An 8,545-nucleotide genomic window follows, 5' to 3' on the forward strand; every position below is an offset into this window, starting at 1 on the left:
ATCACCAGGCGATCTGCAATTGGTGGGGTTGGCTGTTGAATACATGCTGGTGCGAATAACTGGTGAGCCAACATATGCCATGGGAGGTTTAACTCCTATTAAACAGCCAGACGTAACTACCGTTAAACGCACCATACATCAGTGCTCAGAATTTACAGAGGAACGCTACCTGCACAGTGCACTGAAGTGTGAGTTTAGTTTACGTGATCGAACCGTGGACTGGATACTCAGTCCTGGATGTTTTGATCCAGCGATAAGAGTAGAACGTATCAGGCGTTCTAAAAAGTGCTACAATTGACTACAGTGGCACAAGGCAGGAAATTAAATGCATAAGAGATGTCATAATCTACTATCCAAATTACATGTTAGGGTGTGGTGTTGAAAGTGTAGTTGTCCTTGTTTGATTGAGGTGTTTAATGACTGAAGAGTTTGACTTTTTTTTCATTTACCCACAAAGGATATTTGATAGAAAGGGAGGAAAGCAAAAAAGTAAATTCAAAAGAAATACAAACCAATATAAATAATAAGTAGAAACGACTTTTACAGACTGGTGATTGTGTTTCTATTTATGACTTACGTTATTTTTTGTTGAATAAGTTAGTAGCCTGAAATATAGAGCAAGGCATAACAGTCCCGTATTGTGCACAATTCCTTCCATGCTGGAATTCCAGAGCGCTTTTTGTGCACCGTCAAGGACATGTGCGGGAAGTGCCTTCAGCTGCGGGGCGGGTGGGGGCGGGGAGGGGGGAAGCGAGCTTCCGATTTCGAAGCTTGACGTAACAATAACCTGCGAGTTGGACAGATTCATGGATAGCAGGACGTGATCCATTCACAGATTAGGTGTGTGCCAAATGATTGGGAATGGGTGACCACCATGCAGTCAAGGCGGTCCAGACAGATTTCTCTGTGGTTTGCGGCCGGAACCTCATTCAAAGCGCCACAACTGGCTCAGCAAACCGCGGACCTTGGTGGATGTGGTGTGAGTGGCAGGAGAAAGATTAGAAAACAATAGTATTAAGGTATAATATAATTTGGAGTTGGTTAGGGAGAAATGGAATAATATATAATTTAGAAACGATGGGTGGCACGTCAGAAAATAAAGAAAAACACCATATCTAAAAAATTCACAAGGATGAAGAATTTAGAGAATGAAAACTCGCTAGACATTAAGAGTTTCGACAGGCATTTAAGAAAACAAAAGTGGAAGCAAAGGGAGGGTTGGTTCTCGAAAGAGCGAGAATTTAAAATAAATATTGGAAAATAAGGAAATGGCGGTGAATTTAACGGCTATTTTGCAACTACCTTCACTGTCAAGTTTACAAATAACAACACAGAAGCAGCTGCGAATCAAAAGGTGAAAGGGAGGGAGAAAGGTAAACAATTACAATTTCCACGGAAAGCACACTGAGGAAATTATTTCAGATAACAAGTCCCAGGTCCAGATGGGTTTCGTCCTATTGTCTTAAAAGGAGCGTCTGCTGAGAGAGTTTTGTTTTATTTGGTTTTATTGGTTTTATTTTAATGAAATTCCCTAGTCTGGAAAAGTCCCATCAGATTAGAAAATTGCGAATGTGACTCCTATATTCAAAACAAAAAGAAAACAAGAGGGAGACCGAAAACAGAAATGTACACAGAGATAAAAACAAAAAAACTGCGGATGCTGGAAATCCAAAACAAAAACAGAATTACCTGGAAAAACTCAGCAGGTCTGGCAGCATTGGCGGAGAAGAAAAGAGTTGACGTTTCGAGTCCTCTTGACCCTTCGACAGAACTTGAGTTCGAGTCCAAGAAAGAGTGGAAATATAAGCTGGTTTTAGGTGTGTGTGTGTGGGGGTGGTGGGGAGAGAGAGAGAGAGAGAGAGAGAGAGAGAAGTGGAGGGGGGTGGTTTGGTTCTAGGGACAAACAAGCAATGATAGAAGCAGATCATCAAAAGATGTCACCAACAATAGAACCAAAGAACACATAGGTGTTAAAGATGGTGAAATTATCTAAACGAAGGTGCTAATTAAGAATGGATTGTAGGGCACTCAAGGTATAGCTCTAGTGGGGGTGGGGAGAGCATAAAATGTTTTAAAATACTTAAAAATAATGGAAAAACGTGGGAAAAGAAAAATCTATATAATTTATTGGAAAAAAAAAACAAAAGGAAGGGGGAAACAGAAATGGGGTGGGGATGGAGGAGGGAGCTCAAGATTCTGTCAGAGTCTATATATTAGCCTGGATAGAGGATTGATTAGCTACCTGAAAAAAGAGAACAGGCATCGGTAGGTGAATCTGGAGTTGGCAAGATATGACATGTGAAGTTCCACAGGGATCATTGCTGGGCCTCAACTAATTGCAATGTATATGAATGACTTGGATGAAGGGATTGAATGTACGGTTGCTAAATTTGCTGCTAGCATAAATGTGGGTAGGAAATTAAGTTGCCAAAAGGGCATACGAATTTGGAAAGGGTTAAACATAGCTTCATTGAGTTGGCAAATAATTGGCAGAAGGAGTGTAATGTGAGAGAATGCGAAAAGTTCTACTTTGGCTGGGAGAATACAAAAGCAGCATTTTATTTTAATGGAGAGAAATTGATGTGCTCTGGAGCTCAGATGCATCTATGTGTCCTGGTATGTGATTCATTATCTGTTACTATATATAGTTTCACCACGTGATTAAGAAGCCAAATTGAATGTTGTTTATTGCAAGGGCAATGTAAGATGAAGGTAGGGATATTTTTCTACATTTGTACAGAAAATTGGTGATGCCACATCTCCAGCACTGCGTGCAATTTTGATCAAGGGATCCCAGAAAGTATATATGTGCATTCGGACCAGTGTAGAGGAAATGCCATCAGCTGATACCTGGGTTGGAAGTTTGCGGGTTATCTTACGAGGAAAGGTTGGACAGGTTGGGACTGTTTCCACTGGGGTTGAGAAGATTTAGAGCTAATCATATTGAAACAGAAAATGTCCTGAGGAGTCTTGAGAGGGTGAATGCTGATAGGATTTTCCCCCTTGTGGCAGAAACGAGAACTGGGAGACAGATTTTAAATTTATGGAGTCTCCCATTTAAGACGGAGTTGAGGAGAGTATTTTTTTTTCTCTCAGGGGACCGTGAATATTTGGAACTGTGTTCTATAGAAATCTGTAGAAGCAGGGTCAATTTATATTTTTAATTAAGAGGCAGCTAGATTCTTAACCAAAACAGAATTACCTGGAAAAACTCAGCAGGTCTGGCAGCATCGGCAGAGAAGAAAAGAGTTGATGTTTCGAGTCCTCATGACCCTTCAACAGAACTAAATTCTTAGAGCTGGATTCTTAACTGAAGAGGGAATAAGAGGTTATAAGGGGTTGGTGGGGTTTGGAGTTGCGGCCCCATTTAAATCAGCCATTGTCTTACTCAATATCTGAGCAGGCTCAAGGCGCTGAATGGCCATCTTCTACTAATTCCAATCTTCCCATGAATTTCATAAACCAAGCAGTTGAGGGGTTTGCATAGCGTGTTGCTGTTGACTCCTGATTGAGAAGAATCCCACAGTGTTTCTTCCAATAGGCTCAGGTTTCCCACCGGTGTTTTTGTGTTACCCCTAGATTAAGGATTTCAATTTTTTTTGACGTTCTAACAACGTTTGCAATTAATTCTGTTGGCCCATATGATGGATCAAAATAAAATCCACATGTGTTACCATGGCTGAGAGCGGCTCCTTTGTGCTGCATTTCTATGTTTCACAGAGGTATCATGAATGTTTGAGTGGACACTGAGATTTATGTGCAAAGGCCTCAGATGCAGCTGATGAAGTGACTGATGTGGCACTTATGTGCGCTGTATGGATGCGCCAAGCAATGCTGGTCTGCCAGATCCATTTGTGTGGAGCTACCTGAAGATTTGTTGGATTAAAATCTCCGGGGTGACCCTGCCTCCTTGGTGTAGTGCCGGGTCATTGTTCAGCCCCTGATCAGGGCTTTCTCATCCTCTGAACCACTGCTGCAGTCATCTTGTGTAGCCGCATCCTCTGCATCAAGGTCTTTGTAGTCCATTGTTTCCCCAGTTTCCAATGTGCAAGATTGTGCAGAGCGCAGCATGCTAGCATGATCACAGAGACATAATCTGAATGGCACTGTACTGCACCACCTGAGCGGTCCAGGCATCGGGACTACATCTTGAGAAGGCCAATGTCTCTGTCCACCACAGCCCTTGTGGAGCTCTGACTCCTATTGTAGCGCTCAGCTTCTCTTCATGAATAGCGGAGAGGCTTCATGAGCCACCTTCTGAGGGAATAGCCCTTGTCATTAATTAGCCATATATCATGCTGAGCTGGAGCACTGAAGAGGCCCAGCACCTGGGAGTGTCTGAGGATGTGGCATCATGGGAGCTGCCGAGGTACCTTGCACAGACTTGTAGAATCAGCCTCCTGTAATCACACGCTATCTGCACGTTCATGGAGTGGAAGTTCTTCCTGTTGATGAAGGCACTGGGTTCACCTGCTGGCATCTTGATTGTCACATATGTGCAGTCTATTACACCCTGTATTCAGGGGAATTCTGCAATAGCCGCGGAGACTCTGGCTCGCTGTGCGTGTCTTGCCTCGTCACAGTGGAAGTGTAGGAAGGTCAATGCACGCTTGAACAGAGCCTCAGTGAACTGCTTGACACAAGTCTGGACAGCTGATTGGGAGACATCACAAAGATCACCCACCGAACCCTGGAAGGAGCCAGAGGAGTAGGAATTGTGGGCAACTGTGTCCTTCAGAGCTGCTGACCTGCGGTGTCTGCCCCCACAGTTAGTAGAGATCACAGGCCCAATCATCTGACAGATATAGTTGACTGTCTCCATTGACAGTCGGAGCCTCATGCGGCACTGCACCTCAGTCATATTGTGACAGCTGTTTCTCTGCCTGTATACCCTGGCAGCAGGATAGTGGCATCTTCTGCAGCATCTTCTATGTTGGACTTCCTCTTGGCATAGCGCCCCTTGTGCCTTAACATGCACTTCCACTGTCGGCTCCCCTGGAGGCTGGCCTCCTCCTTATTCTAGCTCTTCCTGCCTCCGCAGAGGAGCTGCCTCCAGTGGAGGTGTGAGTACTCATACCCAAGGCTAAAGGGAGGCCTTCCGAAAGATGCAGGCCTGATAAAGGTTACTGACTGCCGAGAGCTGAGCTGAGGGTTCAAAATACACAGAAAGCTGTGGGAATTAATTCTGAACCCCTACAGATGACAGAGGCAAGTTAAAGGCACTGTATACAATAAATACTTCACAAAGAAAATTGACAACCACTGTGGCTCAAATCCTGCCCCTGGGTGAGGTTTGTAATAAAGCTGCTTACCGGCCTGTCAGTTGTGGCTGAGCGCTGAGGCTATAATTCCCTGCCAAGTAAAGGGTCTGAGCAAGCCCCTTAATTAATAACAGGCACTCGTCACACTTCATCGGGCGCCTGCCGAATGAAATATCGCGATGGAGCACAGTAACGTCCAGACGCTTGCCCAATCTCACCCCACGACATTTTACCCAGAAAATTCTGGCCACTGAGGGGAATTGACACAATGGCTTTTGAAAGGATGCTTCCCCTAGTGGGAGAGATTGGAAATAGGAGACAATGTTTTGAAATAAGGGGTCGGGACATTAAGATGGATTTGAGATTTTTTCCCCCTCTCAAACGGTCGTGAGAACACTTTTCCAGGGATTGGTGAAGGCAGGGTCATTAAGTATACTCAAATCTGAATAAAGTGCATTCTTCATTGACAAGAGAATCAAAGAGTTTGGGGGTAAAATGGAAAAAGGCATTGAGGCTACAATGAGATCAGCCATGGTTTTACTGAATACTGGAGCCAGATTGATGTGCTGAATGGCCTAATCCTGCTCCGAAATCGTATGCTTGCATGTTCGCATGAATTAAACACTTCCAACTACTGCCCCGTTAGCCTTCTCTCGATCAGCAACAATTCCTCACAATACTAAAAAAAAATCATGTTGCAAATATTGTCAGTAAACGTTATTAAAAAAATAAACAAACTCCTTAATCTTGCTTCTCTGGCTATTTGTAAACAGACTAAGATCCCTTTGAAATCCAAATCACTTCATTTATCTAAAAATGCTAACTCCCTTCACACCTTACATGCCAAGCCATCATTCATGTTACTCACTAGCATGTCAAGCACCTAGCTTCTTTTGATGATTTAAAGTTGGCAGTCTACTAGACTGCAAATGCAATTAAATCATCATAACAGACCCAACGATAATTAGTCGCATGAAGCCACTTCACAATAAATCAGTGAAATATTTTGAAAATTATTATACTCTCGTCGCAACACGAGGGTGTGTGACAGTTAATGGATTTGTGTCGTGAGGAGTGAGGTCCCTTTTGATGTCTGATTGGTTTCTGAGTGCGAGTTGAGGGTGATGATGTAGTTGAATTACTCTGGTGGAATGGATGAGAGCATTCATCCGCTCCATGAACTGGTTGGCTGACCTTCTCATGTGCTCCGGTGGCATTTACTGCCACTGCCACTGCCTCCCACGCCGGGCTGATGACTCTGCTCGACCTCGGATGGCGAGGTCAGGGTTACAGCACATCGCACTGCATCCAGCAGGGAACCCAGAGCGGTATCACTGAATTTAGGGTCTGCTGCCATCTATGCTTTCGGGGTCATCTGTCACTTGGAGCAGTGCTGGCTGTAGACTTGATGTAGCTTTGTGCTCTGGTGCGCCTTGAACATGGTCTCCTTAGTGAAGAATTGCTGAGATCAGGGCAGGGCCGGCAAATCTGAGTGCACGCACCAGAGATCTGGCATGTTTCCCGTGAGTGCATTATTAATGATGTAGGGCAGGCCAGGAATGTGACACCTCTGCGTGAAAACCAACCATTGTGGCTGGCGGGTGAAACAACTTTTGCCCCCGTCCTCTACTGCGCTTTGTTAAAATCTGGGGTGATACTCTCCAATGTTGAGGCTAAAAAGCTGTGAAATGACTAATGGGAAGGTGATGGTGTTGTGCCACGATGTTGTGTTGAGTTTCATTAGTGCAGTGGATATGTTAGAGAACATGGAAGTGAAATTGAACGTGTGATGCACCTAGGCATAAGTTCCAGAAGCAGCTGAGATAATTGGAGCTAATAAGTAACTATGGTGTGCGGAAACTCAGTGAAATAATGATCCTTGTGATATTATTAATCGTTAAAAAGATGAAAAGGACTGAATTATGCACATAATGAATTTTGACATATCTCTTCCTACTCTTGCCATCCCCCCACCGCAACCCCCAATGTACACGCATACATTTGATTTAGAGGGGGGTCACTGCATCGGAAATCTCTTTGCTCCTGTTTAACCGCAGAGCCGCAATTATACTTGAATTAATAAGGCACAAAAAGAAATCTTGCGGTGGCAGAGGGACCGATCCAGCACTCATTTCTCATGGATCACTTTCCAGCTCAAACTTTACCTGGCACGCCCTTACCTTTCATCACCCAGGAATAAGTTGACGTGGTCACGAGATTCAGAGAACAGGATGATATTGCGTTTCTGACATGCTGCTTTTATTTCCTTAGTTCAAGGGTTGGGCCGTGGCTGGCATTAAACCATTTATTGGCCAAACCTATTGCACTTGAAAAGGCAAGACATTTTGTTTCTTTGAACCTTTGCACTCCAGGTGATACAGAAACATCAACAGAGTTGTTAAGGGTGTAGTTCCAGAATTTTCAACCAGAGATAATGGAGCATGAGTGATGTATTTCCAACTCAGGATGGTGTGTGCCTTGGTGAGTACTTGCAAGTGGTTGTCTTTCCATGCGCCTGCTGCCCATGTTTTTCTCCATAGGTTGGGAAGGTATTCTGGACAGACCTGGGCTAGTTAGTGAGTTGCATGATACAGATAAATAACTCGGAAGTTACTGTGCACTGGTGGTCAGGCAATTGAATATTTAGGTTGGTGGAAGGGGTGAAGTTCAAGTGAACTGCTTTGTACTCGCTGGTGTTGCTGGAGCTTCAGTCGACCTCAACTGGAATAGTGTGTCAATTCTGGGCACCACACATTAGGGGAGATGTGAAAGGAATAGAGAATGGACAGAAAATATTTATGAGGATGATTCCAAGCACGAGGAATTAGAGTTATGTAAATAAACAGTGGATTGATTGTCCAAACTTGAATACTGCTTAATAAAGGAACATGTTCCTGATGCTTTTGGCCTTTCACCCATCAGGTCACTCCACGTGATATGAAAACATGCTGAAGGTACTGGATACTGCAAAGGCTATAAACCCAGGCAACATTCCAGCAATCATACTGAAGACTCTTGCTCCCAAAATAGCTGCGCTCCAGCCAAGCTGTTCCAGTACAGCTACAGCACTGGCAGTTACCCGGTGATATGGAAAACTGCTCACGTGCATCCTCTCCAAAACAAGAAAGATAAATCCACTCTGGTCATTTACCACTCCATCCGTCTGCTTTCAGTCATCAGCAACTTGGTGAAATATGTTCTTGACAGTGCTATCTCAAGCAGCATCTACTCAGCAATTTAGGGAGCTGGGAAGCAGATTAATAAACAATACCTCAAAGTTTGTA

The sequence above is a fragment of the Carcharodon carcharias genome, chromosome 2, assembly GCF_017639515.1.
Source record: "Carcharodon carcharias isolate sCarCar2 chromosome 2, sCarCar2.pri, whole genome shotgun sequence".
Classification (NCBI taxonomy): Eukaryota; Metazoa; Chordata; class Chondrichthyes; order Lamniformes; family Lamnidae; genus Carcharodon; species Carcharodon carcharias.